This window comes from Mugil cephalus, chromosome 8 (assembly GCF_022458985.1).
Source record: "Mugil cephalus isolate CIBA_MC_2020 chromosome 8, CIBA_Mcephalus_1.1, whole genome shotgun sequence".
Taxonomy (NCBI): domain Eukaryota; kingdom Metazoa; phylum Chordata; class Actinopteri; order Mugiliformes; family Mugilidae; genus Mugil; species Mugil cephalus.
The window spans coordinates 24,222,191-24,239,175 of record NC_061777.1 but is presented as its reverse complement, the minus strand read 5'-3'; the positions used below and the strand labels follow the sequence as shown (position 1 = coordinate 24,239,175).

Sequence of the window (16,985 nt, the reverse complement as noted above, 5' to 3'; positions counted from 1 at the left end):
TGCTCCACTGCACTTCAGGTCATGTTCATGGCTTGTCTGGCACATACACGTTTAAATTATGTGTCTTTACAAGAGACCAGGGTCATGGGAGCCCAAAGGCTCATTGATTCTTGATACTTGATGCAAAGCAACAGACTGGCTAGACTGCCCATATTTTCTCATATACATGAGTGTCATTCTGTTTGACAGTTATATGCCATGCTACACTGCAATAAATATTCAGGAATAGTTTAAGAAACAAGATTTAAAATCTGAGTAGAGTCGAGAAGAAGGGCAGTAACAACCAAGGGGATGATTAGCATTTTTAATACAGTTTGTGCAAAAACAAATGGGACAAAAGTAACGTAAAGAAGCCAAAGCACTCTCACTGAGCCAGTAGATGCATTTAAATAAGCACTCAACAAGTAAAATGGTTGAAGCAGAAATGTAAGTGAATTACTCTGGATTTAGCCATAAAGAATCACCAGTGATTCTGTCAGTATCTTTATATTTATCTTTATTCTGTATGAAAAGCTTCTCCTTCAGTTCATTAAATCCCTGCAGCCGCCTGAAGTCAGCAGGACACAAACAGTATGTTCATAAATCTGTCCACTGGCTTACCTTCGTTAAATTCGCATACATGCATGCAGACACCAGTCTGCTGCAAAACAAGCACACACAGCAGGGGGGTTGGTTATTACTTCTTATTTTGTTCTTTTTTACTAGAGATATCAGATTATTACTGGACCTCATTAAGCATCGTGGTTTCCCTTTCAACTGTAAAACTAAGCAAAACTCTGCTGTTAGTTTTCATTATTGAAATATATACAGATTCCATTTTAGACCACATTTATGCTCTGTTAAAATGCAAATCTAAACATAAATAGATCTTTATTTATTTAATTTATCTCCATCATGATTTCAATAATTACATGAAAAACCCTTACCATTCACCCCAGGTGGAACTTTATTTCTTGAAGAAGTTGATTGCAAGCAACTCATTAAGTGAGTTAAATGTGGTAAGGATGGTGCATTTGTGTTATTTAACAACATTTGTTGTTTTAATATTTTCCTGTTTGAGGCTTTTGCTTTGTTGTTTCCTTATTTCTTTGATATAACATGGTTTTATTTTTTGTCAATACTTTTTCAGCGGTAACTTGTACTTCCGGTTACGCGTTAAATAGCGGTAACTTAACAGCGAGGAAAAATATTAGGGAAAACAGAAAAACGGAGACAAGGAACGAAAACGTGTCAGTGACAGAGAGAACAGAATAAAGCAAGGACAATGTTATTAAAAGAAAGGGTTAAGATAGTCAAAGTCCAGAGCCCCCGAAGAGACGAAGGTTGGTTTTCAGTTTATGTTAATATTCACCTGTTGTAAGCTAGCTAACGTTAATATCCGCTAATGTGGTTGATGTTTTTTATTTGTTCTTCAGCTCATACGGTGATTTGAGCACTGTGAAAATATCAATATAAAAACCATCAGTAAAGGTTCGACCGTCATTCTGAGGGCTCTTGATATTGATACTTTTAATCTCTGCAGTGCACAGTCCTTGAGCATAACACACACCTTGAGTCTGCCTCTTCTAAGATCATGTCTGCTCAGTTGTTGTAATTTTTTGATTAAAACTGGTCACACAGTCCCCAGCCAGTGTTTGATTACATATATAAAGCGCGTATCCTTGACATTTATCCAAATCTCAGCATTGCTCTTAGACTTCTTCTCACTCTCCCTGTCACAGTAGCTTCAGGTGAGAGAAGTTTTTTCAAAACTAAAAATGATTAAAACTGAGGTCAGCTATGTCCCAGGACAGGCTGTCAGCACTTGTAGTACTCTCCATTGAGCAGGAAGTCAGAAAGTCACTGCTGGGGCTACTCATTACAAAGTTTGCTGAGGCAAACGCTTGGAAGGTCAAATTTTAGTGTGTTAATTATGTGTGTGTCATGCACAAATATGATCTGATGGTGCAAGAGAAGAGGAAAGAAAAGCTGGAGGAGCACAGAGAAAAAATTAGAAAAGGGACAGCGAGACAGAGAAAGGGAGAAGAAGAAAACACGACAAAAGGTTAAATTTGATAAAATTGTATTGTTAAAATGTTTGTTCTCACAGTTGATGTTGTTATCTTTTGTGGTGTCCTTTTTTAGTAACACAAGATACAACAATCTCCAGGCTGGACCCACTTCTGCCCACACTGAAGACCTTGTGTTGAGGTGAGAATAAAACTTCTGTCAGTTAGTACAAGGATAGGGAGGCCCCCGATGACTGGGTTTCACTGGGCCCTCCCTTAAAATATGAATGGCTTTTTTAAGGGAGCCGGATCTTGTGGATCTGTTCCTTTCAAAGAGCCATTTAATGCAGCACTGTGATGAGGTAAAATCAGAATCATTCAAACTTAGTCGATACCAATACATATTCCCTTGATGGGGTGCCTGAATCTTAGGGTATAGGTTCCACATCAGGGGTACTCAAATACAAATCTTAAAGGCCACAAAGATTTTTTTTTATGAGTCAGAGGTCCAATTATTGATCAAGATCCCAGCAATCAGTGTAATGAAAAAACTATTTTACATTCAAAATGTGTGTGTCAAACACAGGTTAATGACAGAACTTGCTTCTTGTGTGTCTGCTGCCAATGCTTTGAACTTTGGCACAAAGGCGCACAAAGGCAGACGCATAGGCAGACACACGATGAGAATTGTATCTCTCGATAAATATGATAAAAGGCGTTGATGACAGTACACATACTTGAACATGGAACTGGTTTGGATATAATGAGGTGGATGTGGAACAAACTTGTCCCATATGTAAGGTTTGCAAAAAAGATAATGACTAAGGATAGAAACACAACACATTTATTCTATTGCTGAAGTACAACCACAAACTGGAGTACGACGAGAGCCAGGAAATGAGGCCATGTTTACATGAATCTGACTTGTGAATATATTGCATGTATTGTCTGAGAGTTGTATTTGACGTGTCATGGGAGCCCATGACTCTTGATACTTGATGCATAGCAACAGACTGGTTAGACTGTCCATACTGACTCCTATCCATGAGTGTCAGGACTTGACCGTGGAGTAATGGAAGAGGTTCATTTTTTTGACATAATTCAGATGACTGGATATAGTTTACTTGTTGCTTTGTAGCTTGCCCCGCTACACTCTTACATAGGGTGACAGTTTCCATTGTCTGTTCCACTAGCAGCTAAAACTTAATATAACTTCATGCTGTTTTATAATAATAATACTTTGTAGGTTTTATGATATGCAAAAACACATATATTGTTTAAGAGCTGAATTAGATATTTCTATTTCTATTGCTTTGTAATACAAACTCTGCGGCATAGAACCACCTCAGATGCAAGGGAAGGAGGGACAGTAATGTGGCATTCTGAAGAAGTCCAGGTTTATATCTAACCCTTCACATACATTTTCTTGGCCAGTGAAATGGTAACTACAGACATTCCAGCTGTACTCACTTTTGTTTTAACTCCAAACCCAATAGCCTAAAGTATTTGGTTAAACTATAACAATCTTTACATTGTAGGGAGCAAGCTGTCCATACTAGGATCATATCTTAAAAAACAAAAACAACAACAACAAAAAAACACATCATCATTTGTTTATTTTCTTTCTTTTTTCTGTGTACTTTTGTGGGAAAGCAAACAAATCTATTTCCCCTTATTTATGATTACTAACAATCGCTTTCCACTCAGCTGCAGCTGATATTGGAAAGAAACAACTGTTGTGTTCTTGCACAGAGGAGAGGGAGGTGGATGAGGCTGGATGTAAAAACACACTAGAGATTGTGGTTTGCGTCCTTTATCACATCTGTAGTTCTGTTTAAAGCTGGGCCGAAGAAGTTTATATTTGTGACGTTTTTTTTTTGTTGGCATTTAAATGCAAAGATAAATACTAAAAGGGTAGGGAAATTATAGACTATAGAAACTCAACCGTAACCCTAGCCCTTTGTTTAAGAATGTTTCAACACACACACGCATGTTTGTATGGCTGTCTTTGTGAGGACATTCACTGACATTATGCATTTCCTAGCCCCTTACCCTAACTGTAACCATCTTAACTAAGTGCCTAACCCTAATATTTATTAACATCTAAACAATAGGGATCTTAACAGGTAACTAATTGTTACCCGAAAACTAAGCGTTAACCCTCACACAGCCACCAGTCCTCACTTTGCACAAATGTCCTCACTCTGATGGCGTGTAATTGAAACTGGTCCTCAGAAAGATAGATGTAAACCGATGTGCACACACACATGCTTGTATGGCTGTCTTTGTGAGGACATTATTTGACGTAATGATGTTCCAAGCCCCTTACCCTAATGTAAATAAATAAATAAGTTGTTCCCTCATGGGGAAATTCCATCTCTGCATTTCCATCTCATCCATTTGTTCACACAGTAGTGCGCCTGGCGAGCAAATTGGGGGTTAGGTGCTTGCCCTAACCCTTACCTTGATCCTAACCATAACCTGATGGTAACCTTTACCCTCAAACCAAGTCTTAACCAGCCTTTTAAAGAAGTGAGGACCGACCAAAATGCCCTCACTTTGCACAAACGTCCTCACTCACTGGTGTAAAACTCAAACTGGTCCTCTAAAAGATAGCTGTACAAGAACACACACACACACACCAGTATCATAACAGTATCATCAGCTGGTTTCCGCAGACAGCACTTTTGTCCGCCAGGAAGTACATGCCGTAAATGTCAAGGCCACAGACAGCTGACACCATCTCAGGTGCACTGGGGGAAGGTCTTGCGGGTTGCCTCCGATCTGTCAAAGAGTTGCCAGATCAAAGCACGTTCTTTCTGAACATTTGTTTATAATAGTTTTCTGATGAGACCAGAGCTTGTGAATGAGCGGAACTCGTTCACAAGCTCCTACTCAGCCCGTCTTTGGTAAAGGTCACCGTTGATCATTTAATCTACTTTAGTTGCCTTGAGTTGCTTAAATGACAGAACCCGCACTCAAGTCAGCCAGCTTATCTGCTTAAAGTGCCCAAAGAAGCACACTGAAAAACTGTAGACTGTAAATGACAAGAAAACAATATGATAATATGATACTATGAGGTCTCTAACATACAGTAGAGTTTGGATGGTGCATGACGGTGAATGGATTTTAAATTATTTTCTTAATTTTACAGAAAATCAGAGGAGAAGGGAGATATGTGACCTCTTTCTAAGTCCTGTCAGTACGCTTGCTGTGGCATTTTGGATCAGCCAGAGAATTTTTAAAGAGATCGTTGAGCATCCATCAGGATAAAGTGCAGATATGATTTTTAATCATTCTGTCTTAAAACGTGCCTGGACTTTAAATATATCCCTGTCATTGTGCTAACACCTAGTGCTTTGATGCACACTAATAGACAGAGTAGTGAGCTTAGATGGACAGAATATTACCATATATAAATTAAAAAAAAATAATAGTACAACAAATACTTTTCTTCAGAATGCTGATATTGAAAAATACGGTTCTTGCATGAATACTATTTTGGGAGTAACGGACATTTCACTGGCACTGAGACTATAATTTTCTCTAAGAAAACCAATTTGCCATCCTTGTTGCATGCAGGTACTCTAAATCTTGATGATTGCCATGCCAACAAAACTTACAGGTGGCTGAATTGCTCATTCCCCAGATCTGAAAGCCATTCAGGATTAGGGATAGGACAGACCTCAAATAAATAAATAAGGACTTAAAAGGCATTGATGCATTTAAAATATGGCCCCCAAGGATTTTCAGCTCCGCAGAGCAAAGTGTTTGTCTCGATTAAAATCTGACAGACCTGTTGTTTGTGAGGTCAGATCTTTCACCTCTGAAAGAAACTCTTCTTTTGGAAACTAACGATGGCAAAGATCTGGCAGCCAAATCAAATTGTTTGGGAAGCCTGTAGGCCAGTACGTGAGAGAGGATGTGCAATTTGTAGATTTGTAGGTTATCTGCAGAGGTATTTCTTTTTGGCCCATAATGAAATTCAAATATTGAATCATATTCTGATAAGACTTGAGTTTAGCTATGAAAAAAACTACTTGTCAACTGCTTTCAGAATAGTTAGAACCCCATGGATACATTTGAATTAAGTAGGTGCACTTACTGCTATGTCATAACAATGTATTCAGTATTCTCCTTTTCCTTCTATATGACTCTTTGATGCACATTTCCTTGCTTTAAAAGCCGCCAACAGATGAACAAAATATCCATGCCGATGCTTTATGCAGATTCACAGCAGGCGATTCTGACAAGATGAGAAGCACGACTGGTTTTCACAGCAGTGGCCATATTTAACAAGTTTTGTAGCGGTGACTGTTTGTCTTTGAAAGACACATTTTGGATGTGACACCATTTCAAATGCGTTTGTTGGTATCAGAGCAAACAGGAGTAAAAGCTCTTTTTATGTAAATTAGATAGATTGTATAGCTCTTCTTAAGAAGCAAATTAATGCTCACTGTAGCACAGTGCACATCAACTGCCATGCCCTTCAGCATAGATACAGCGGGAAATATAAGTATTGAACACATCACAATTTTAAATAGTAAACATACTTTTAAAGGTGGTATTGACATGACATTTTCACCAGGTGTTGGTAACAACCCAAGTAATCCGTACATAGAAAAAAAAACAAAAACAAATAAGTTCAGAAATGAAGTTGTGTGCAATAGTGTAAAATAACAGAGGGAAAAAGTATTGAACAGCTTACTGATATTTATTTAATACTTTGTACAAAAGTCTTTGTTGGTAATGAAGCTTCAAGACGCCTCCTGTCTAGAAACTAGAAACTAGTCTCATGCATTGCTCAGGTGTGATTTTGGCCCATTCTTCCACACAAACAGTCTTTAAATCTTGAAGGTTTCGTGGGCCTCTTCTATTAATTCAGATTTTTAGTTGCCTTAGATTTTCAATTGGATTCAAGTCAGGTGATTGGCTGGGCCGTTCTAGCAGCTTTAGTTTCTTCCTCTGAAGCCAGGTGAAAGTTTCCTTGGCTCTGTGTTTGGGATCATTATCTTGCTGAAATGTCCACCCTCGTTTCATCTTCATCATTCTGGTAGATGGCAGCAGAATTTTCTCAATAATGCCTCAGTACATTTTTCCATTCATCCTCCCTTCAATTATATGAAGTTTGCCAGCACCATATGCAGCAAAACTAGTGACTGACTGATTATCGGTCCCCGATATATCGGGGCCTGCTAGGACGGCTCCAATTCTATCGGGGGTTCTATCGTATCGGTGAAATGTTGCGCCGATAGAAGAAAACAAAGTGTGACAATGAAAAAAGCACCCGCTGGTGTACTGATTTATTTTGTCCAGTGGAGCTGCGCTGTGCTCACCCAGATAGACTCAGCTCGCATTTCAGTGAGACCCTCCCCCACTCTACACCACGAAAGCAGACTTTTTCCCCCTTTCCACAAGTTATGGTAAGTTAGTTCATGAAATAAGTAACTGTAAACATGGTAAACATTGGAACAACAGTTATAGGCCACATTTCATTGCCCCTTTCAAAAGTGTCCCTGGCCAAAATCTCCGCTGTAAAATAACTGCAAGGCCACTGTGCTATATCATCGCAGATTTTGTCTCAGTAGTAGCATTACATGAGTGACATTACAGTGTAGGGTTACAGTTTAATATATGCTAAAAGGATTTAACCAAGAAAGCACTAGTCTTCCCGACACGACGCGGGATCACTTATATTTTATCGTCACTATATCGGTTGCATATGGGCTATCGGTGATTGCACCTCCTCTAATATCGGCTATCGCTATCGGGCCAAAAAATCCCTATCGGTTGGACACTAAGAAAAGCATCCCCACACCATGATGTTCCCACCTCCAAACTTCACTGTCAGTATTGTGTTTTCTTGGGGATGTGCAGTGCATTTTGTCCTCCAAACATGGTGTGTGTTATGGCATCCAAAGTGGTCAATTTTGCTCTCATCTGACCAGACTATGTTCTTCCAGTATTTTACAGGATTGTCCACATGAGTCTTGCATGGTGAGCATGCATACAGGCCATGGCTGTTCAGTGCATTGCTTTTTGTTTGACTGAACCAGCTGATATTTATTTTCACTGACAAGGGGCAGGATGACTTTCTGATCACTGATAGATTTCATCTGGTGTCTTGGCTTTCCATGCCTTTTTCCACCCCCCTTTCTGCGTGTGTTCAATACTTTTTCCTCCTGTTATTTTACATTATTAATTTCTGAACTTATTTGTTTTGGTTTCTTTCTATGTATGAATTACTTGGGTTGTTACCAACACCTGGAGAAAATTTTATGTCAGTAGCCTCTTTAGAAATATGTTTACTATGAAACATTGTGATGTGTTCAATACTTATTTTACCTGCTGTACATATAAGGTTGCTGACTTCAGTACTATACATAACGAAAGCATTCTGCGACTTCAACAACTGCAGCTGTATAGTGTTTGCCTTGTGTTATGGGGAACTGATCTGTTGTACGGGTAGTTTAACAAAACTAGGACTGTGGGTCATGATTATTCTGTTTTTTCTCTTTATGCCAGTGCTGTTTTCACTCAAGTGATTTGTAAGATGTATGATATCAGTAGTAGATATCACTTATTATTATACAGCATGACCTCACCTGCAGTAAACAGTAGTGAGGAATGAGGACAAATCATAGATGAGTCACCAACTCAAGTTGTTTAGCCTTCTACTTCTATGGCGAATTGGAAAGTGGAGTTGGGGTGGCACTAAGGTAGACAATGGACAGTAGATACATAAATTTATAATGCATTATTGCCTTCTTTCCCCAAGAAGTTTCACCCCCTTTCAAACCTTGAGACTAGAGCTTCTGATGACAATGTGTCACTAAAGTATAATTCACTAGAGAAAGAGGACAGGGTCAAAGGGCCTGTTCAGACCTTGCATTAACATCCAATCTTGGTGATCTGATCATGTAAAAGACAGGTGTGACCCCTCCCAGGAAACACTGAGATCTCATTTGAGAGATCCAATTTATGACCACATTTGGAGGTGGTCTGGGTCACATGTGTCTGGATATGCCCACATTTCTGTGGTAGTGTGAATGCAATGCAGCCTGAATCATGTTAAAGACCACGTATACTCAGCAGGGGTGCTCCTGCATCAGAGTTTTGCCCCATTCATTCAGAAAAAACAAAACAACACATCACCTCAATAGCTGATCTGATCTTTATTTACCTCTATTACCATAGATTACGGAGTGTATGGTAGTTTCTAGGAGTTATTATCTGAGATTTGTGCAGGTCTAACCATCATCGAGGCAGAGATCAATAAATATTAACTTAACATGTGTGCCAAATAGAGGTTAAATGATTTTGTATTTTTCAAAGTCGGTCGACTATTATGTGGTGAACGTCAAGTCAATATCGACGTCACACATAAAACACAGTAGAAAATAATGCTTTATAACAATGGAATCTATATTCTTGACCTGAATACATATTGTCGCGTCTCACGCAAAAGAAGCTAAGAAGGCTTTTCTGCAAGTAACTGAAGCTTGAACATGGACTGCTGTCAGTCATTGCCAACATCATAAACACTGTTAGTCTGACACTTCTAATATATGTGTCTCACTTGGCTAAACAAACAAAAAGCACGCTCTACAGCCACAGCAACAATGTCAACTAATAGAACAAGACTAAACATAGCAGATATGTTTAGCCTATATAAATCGGCACCATCAATACTGTCACAGCGTGTTGTGAGATAAGCATTGATAGAGACCCATTAGAGACAGACGCTGTTAAAATATTCTACTGTGCCCCAGATGATGTCAGGGTTTGCATACAGAGCGCGAAACTGAGGCTGCATCAAGGGACGCATGTTAATGCCAGGTCTCAACACGCATACCTAAAGCTGGTCACTTGCGATCAGATGGCCCAGATCGAGTCTTAATTCAAGGTCTGAACAGGCCTGAAGAGTCTACTCCAATGACTGGTGTATATCTAGCAGTTAACAGACACTATCCAAGTGAGTTTGTGATGGTTGACACTACCCGATGTTCCTATTTAAATCCAACCTACTACCTACTACAGACTTTTAGAACTGAAGAGGCTACCCCAGCAGGATGCAGCCTGACACAGGCACACACACAAAAGGTTTAGGAACAACTCAAAAAACATGTTGACCTGGCCTCCAAATTCACTAGAACCCAAACTGATCAAGTCTTTGTGGGATGATCCACAGAGTCCCCTCCCCTCAACCCATAGGACCCAAAGACCCCCACTAACACCAGACACCCTCAGAAGACCCATGTCCATTCTCTGATGAGTCACAACTGTTTTGGAGGCACAAGGGAGACCTACACAATATTAGGAACATGGTCATAATGTTAAGTATGATTGGTGTATACAAATATACAGTATTATATGGATAGCTCAGACAATAATTGAGAGCCCCTTTTTCCTTTGCAAATCTGCAGATGGACCAGCTCTAGCAACTTATTGATCTCTGTGATATCAGCATGTTTCAATTTAAACTTTCTAGTCTAGTTATGAGTCACAGTTTTTAAGGGGATTACTGTTTTAGTCTTCGACAAAATGGCCCACTAGTATTTCATGTCTATCTGCTGTACACTGTATGTGGTATCAGACTGGTAGCACCGAGAAGCCCTTGTATCCTTCTCCGAACTCTGCTGTGTAAGAACCGCGCGAGGAAATCAGGTCCATCAGTCTTCCGATGAAAAATTGTACACTGAAATGTTTCACCTCAAGCTTGGCAATTTGTAAGATGATTGAGCTCTGTTCACCATTTGCAAGGATATAGTCAAATCTGGATATTATTAGAATTGGAGATTACTTGTCTCAGACTCCACTGTAGCTACGTGGATCATTGCTGCCGTGATGGAGTACATGAATATGTCTGCATGACAGGTGACCCGCACACAGCACCCCTGCTCTCAATCAAGATTTGAAGTAATTTATGCTGGGCATAATTCAGGTTGCTTTTAATGTTCTCCATACCTGGGATTAAATTGACTTCATTCTTAGAGCACTTTTTTTCGGTTTCTTATCTGTTTTTTTTTTTTTTTTTTGTTTCTTTGATAGGATAGAATGTAGGCTGTGTGAATGTAGATAAATTGTGTGGGAAAAGGAATGTGCAACCCTCCTCCCAAAGGTTGTTGATAGAGGATCTATCTTTCCTGCTCCCCAGCAGCTGCCAGGGAAATGAGACCTTGAGAGAGGCTGGGGAATTTCACATTTTGTCATGTTCATTGTTTGCTCCTTCACATTTCCCAGCTTGCAAGTTAATGGTAATGGCACATCCGCTGACAAGATAACAAGGGAGCTGCTGTTTAAAGATGAAAAATGACTGTGTTTTCTTCTTTTTTTTCTGCCTTCTTGATATAATTAATATTGATATAATCATAGAGTTTTCTTTTTGGTTCAGTTTATACCACTTTCCACAAATAGCATGCTTGTCTAATTTAATAAGATTTAAAAGCAGGGAAAATGATAAGTAATTAGCATCTTTATAAGGGGTGATATTGTATTGATCTGCTAATTATGTTAGATGGAGAATTAGTTGTGTGAAAATTTCTGTTTCGCAAGGTGCTTTGGCATGATCATGCTTAGACTGCATTTATGCTTATAATACACTCACTGGCCACTTTATTAGGTACACCTGTTCGATTGCTTGTTAACACAAATAGCTAATCAGCCAGTCATATGGCTGCAATTCAATGCATTTAAGCACGTAGAAAGAGGATTCAGTGACTTTGAACATGGTGCGGTTGTTGGTGCCAGACAGGCTGGTCTGAGTATTTCACAAGCTGCTGTTCTGCTGGGATTTTCGCTGACAACCATGTCTAGGGTTTACAGAGAATGGTCAGAAAAAGAGAAAATATCCAGTGAGCGGCAGTTGTGCGGACGAAAAAGCCTTGTCGATGTGAGAGGTCAGACTGGTCCGAGACGATAGAAAGGCAACAGCAACTCAAATAACCACTTGTTACCACCAAGGAATTCAGAATACCATTTCTGAACGCACAACATGTTGAACCTTGAAGAAGATGAGCTACAGCAGCAGAAGACCACACTGGGTGCCACTCCTGTCAGCTAAGAACAGGAAACTGAGACTGCAGTTCACACAGACTCAGATCTCAGCTGTGACATTCGGACGGCAGGGTCAGAATGTGGTGTAATCAACATGAAAGCATGGATCCACCCTGCCTTGTATCAGCGGTTCAAGCTGGTGGTGGTGTTGTAATGGTGTGGGGGATATTTTCTTGGCACATTTAGTATAAAGTGAGCATGGTTTAAATGCCACAACCTACCTGAGTATTGTTTCTGACCATGTCCATCCCTTTATGACCACAGTGTACCATCTTCTGACGGCTACTTCCAGCAGAATAATGCATCATGTCACAAAGCTCATATCATTTCAAACTGGTTTCTGGAACATGACAGTGAGTTCACTGTACTCCAATGGCCTCCACAGTCACCAGATCTCAATCCAATAGAGCTCCTTTGGTGGAACAGGAGATTCGCATCATAGATGTGCAGCCGACAAATCTGCAGCAACTGTGTGATGCTATCATGTCAGTATGGACCAAAATCTCTGAAGGCAAAAGGGGGTCCAACCTTTTACTGGCAAGGTGTACCTAATGAAGTGGTCAGTGAGTGCATTAGCATAGCATCTGAATGTAGGTCATATGAATAAGGTCATTTAATGTAACATATATCATTGTTTTGGTAAATTTAGAACATGGATAAAATGAATGGTGTTACATATTGAGAGTCTGAAATTTTCATGAAAATGGAGGCCAGTTCAGCCACTTGCAGACAAAGCTTGAAAGACAACACTGACATACTTCCTGTACATACCCTCACTTGTTTTTCTATGTACACCACTGAAAATTAATACATTGCAACGGTCCTGCACTAAATCTGACCTCCGTGAAGGTTATGCTATTCAGCATTTGTTGTTTTCAAAGTTTGTAGTACTATTGAATTGTTTTGTGTTGTATTGACACGTGTTTCCCTTATTCATACAACCCCATTGTAGCGGATGATGAGCTAGACTAAATAACAAAAAAAAATAAAAAAATAAAATAACGCATCTACCCATTCACTCACTCAAGCTTATACACACATTCATACACCAGTGCCACGCACTGGGAGCAGCTGGGGGTTCAATGTCTTGCTCAGGGACACTTTGGCATGAAGAACACTTCAGGAATCAAACCTGCTCTACCTGCTGAGCCGCAGCCGCCCTGTTCTGCATCTTCCAAATGATCACAGCGTTGAATTACCACCTTCCCTAAGCAGTTTCAACATGAACTGAACATTAGAACAGCCATGAAGGGGGATTTAGTGAAAGCGTGTTATATTTGAATGCATCAATCTTCGCTAGTGCACCTAATCAACTGGTAAATGAGTGCAGTGGCTAACGTGCCAGCAAATTTTTCCTCTAGCAGAGGCTCATAAAGGTTTAGTAAGAACTCATGATTTTAGTGTTTGACCGACCACCTTAATAACTTTATGTAAACCCGTTTTGAATTTGCTCTACAAGCTTGTTCATAACATGAGGCATCTGATCAGAGTGACTGCAGGTGTGACTGACAGCTGTGAAGTGATTGTAATGAATATAGCAGTGAAGGGTAAATACTGGCTGCTAATCCTACCAGTAAATCCATGTACAGTAATGCTAATGCTACCTACAGACATGACAGAAGGGTGTTAAAGCAATCTGTAAATCAATGGCAAAACATGAAAACATACTGGGAGCATATTTTTGAGCTTTCAAGAAACCAAGCTAAGATGATGCTAGCATGGAAAGCTGGCTAATTTAAATCTGTTCTTTCTTTTCCTTAACAGCTAATTCTAGAGATAGCACTGTGAATGAATGCAAGACATGAGTACAGTGGGCAATTTGTTGACCATAGCATTCACTTCAAAAATATATTGTATCTGGAGTTGAGAACAGCAAAGGTATTAGGTAACTTAAAAACTATGCAGGTTTATTTTACTTTTCTTGTGCCAATAAGACGTAATGTGTCACGGTACAACTACCTTCCACCATGTTCATTTGAATGTTCGGGTCGAGGAAAGATGTCAGTAAGTGAGGAGGATAAATATTCTACAACCTCTGTCATGTATCAAGCATGAGGAGGACATGAACACAAGACAGGAGTTGATGGGAAAAAGGAATTCTTTATCATCTGGAGAGTATCTCTCTTTGAGGTGTACCATGTCCCATCAAAAGAAAAGTCAGTCTTGTGTTGTAGCACTTTTGATGTGCTCCACTTTCATTTGGCTCTTGGTGCGTCTCTGTGGTAGAGGTGAGACATCCCCTGCTGTAGGTACACACTTTGAAATGCAGGGCTGCTTTCACAGACATTAATTAAATCTAGCTTTTGACTAAAATCTCTCCCTCTTCTGGGACCAAAACCGCTCTGTGGGTCTGGGATGGGACTTAACGACTGCACTCAGAAGGATGCCACATGCTGCTTATGTGACAAAAATAGACTTGGGCACAGCTCCAGAACAAAGTTTGAGCAACACAGGCCTTATAGAGCTGTTGCATTTTGCCAAAATGACCCATTGTTTCTTATAAATAACGACTGGAGGAAATATTCAGGTGCTTTACTGAAGTGTCTCAATCAAGAAAACTAGGATAGTTCTATTCAGTCCACAAATACAAATAAATGTGCTAGTTCATGTAGTATGATGACTTATAAAGTATGACTGGATTTAATACATATATTTATTTGTAAATAATATTTTAATGAGTCTCGTTGTGTACATCTATTTTATATTGGAGATATATTAAATAATCTCACTACAGTACGTGTGTGTGTAAATATTAAACTACAAAACAACTAAAAAATATATAAAGTATATATAAAATAAATATCCTCTGAATAATGTTTCAGAGGATTAAAATCACACTTATTTAAGAACTTGGATGTTTTCCATGGTGACATTCCATTAGTGTACGTAATATTATATTTTTCCTTATACGATATAGTGTACATAAGCAACAGCACAGACACCTTTTAGAGTGATAGGCTACTCTAGTGTTCACAATCCATTTGGGCTTCAGTATCTGAGAACACTGTGCCCCTCTCTCACCCATAACTGTCTCTCTACTGATCTGCCCAATAAAAGCACATTAGCCCAAATAAACTATTTCATTTAATCAAAAGGTATAATCTTATACTAACAATATCTAAGTATTTGTTTTGCTATTTGTAATAATAGAATAAGCTGTGGCTGGTGGCCAGTGCCCCAATAAAGGGTAATAGTGTTAAAAGCTGAGCCTGGAGTACAGTCTATTCCTGCTGTGTAGCCATCATTCCTGTTTGTCAAACACATTCACCCGACTGCTTCTAACTTCATGTGTAAATCAAGCATACGTGCCTATGCATAAGTCCACAGAGCATGAATTATAAACTTGTTTGTTCCCGTAGGTACAGTATATCTCATGTGTATATCAATTCATTCTGTATTAAGCCCTGATTATAAGCTATACTGACTGCATACGTATGAACAATTAGAGCCTTTCTAAGACTATTGCCTTGTGATGCCTATGTCTACATGTATGTATCTTTCTCACCGATGCGCTGCATGACACACGTTGCCATTACCCCTAGAAATGCACAAAACCTTAATATCGCAACAAAAAACTTCAAAGTGAAGTCTGGTGAGGTGAGACTTTACAAGAGTCACAGCTCATTTGTGAAACAACTTTCAGTGAAAACATGTACAAAGCTCAATTGTACATTTTAGAAATTTCAGGAATATTGCTTTTACTGTGTGAAAAACTATAAAGGAAACACAGCTACTGACACTCGACCATGGCTCACTGGAACACGGCGACCATCAGCTTGTTGTGTCAACACCTTAAGAATTGAATAGGTTCCATCACACAACAACACTTATCTAAATCTTAAATCCTAACAGAAATGAAAGTAAACTAAATATGAGCCTAGATTGCCAGATTATCAGTAAGTATAATGTCTGTGTATCTGATTTGAAATGCAATTCATTTGTAAAGCACATTTACACACATATATATATATTCTACATATTTAAATATATACTATGTATTTATGAAGATCCTTCTTCAGTTCAAATGGACCAAATAAGAAGGGTCAAATACACTCTCTATTTGCAGGTAAGAAGTTTTCCTGATAGAATTTCTAAAGGTCAACCCTCCAGCAGCAGCCGTAATATACAGGAATAGTGATAGTAAAGTTTTTCCTCGGTTTCCTGTTTGTGTTACTCCCTATGTTTTCCTCTTTATTGCTTCATTGGGGTCTCCTTGTGCGTCCCACCCACATTAGTTTCACCTGTGTCTCGTCACCCCTCTGCCCACTTGTGTATATATAGATCTGCCTTTCCCTTTGTTCTCTGTCGTGTCATTTTGTCTGCCTGCCATGTTTTCATCATCCTGCCGTCCTGTTATCCTTCCATGTTCTTGTCTCCTTGTGTTTTTTCTTTATTTGGATTGTCCTGCCATTTTTGCAGAGCATTTTGTCACCCGGCGTCCTGCACTTGGGTCGTACAACACAACCTACTTTTCTTGACATGGGGTTAAATCTTGTTGCCAGCTGAAAGATAATCACCCATCCAGTAATTATCCAATAGGAGGCTTGTACCTATTTGCTTAGTTAAATCCAGGTAGCGACTTTTTTTGGGAGAGGGGGTGCAGGCGGTGTATAAGCCAACAGGGCATCTGGACGGTGGGCTTGATCATGTGGCATCAGGTCAGCCAATCCATTGCTGGATTGGGATAAAACATAAATTCTCAACATTTCTTATAGGTTTCATTTAAGGTTGTGACTTTAATAGCAAACTCCTCTCAAATCTGATTGTTTTGTGACTTTCTCTTCAGAGCAGGACAGCTGCACTAACCAGAGGCTAAAACCTCTAAAACCTCAATGGATCAATAATGTGCCGCATCAAACTCTTAGCTATACCTGATAATACACACCGTAGTAGTATTTTGGTGTTGGTTGCATTCCATAATAGGATGACTTCAGTTATTAA

The 16,985-nt window shown here is 39.3% G+C and overlaps 1 long non-coding RNA gene across 1 annotated transcript in view; it reads left to right on the top strand.

The window, feature by feature from the left end:
* The first annotated feature begins 1,174 nt into the window (after nt 1-1,174).
* Nucleotides 1,175-16,985, top strand: part of LOC125012550 — an 84,275-nt gene continuing 68,464 nt past the window's right edge. Inside the window, exons 1-2 of the long non-coding RNA XR_007113297.1 lie at nt 1,175-1,322; nt 2,125-2,190. This is a non-coding gene — a long non-coding RNA (uncharacterized LOC125012550). The remainder of the gene's footprint in view (nt 1,323-2,124; nt 2,191-16,985) is intronic.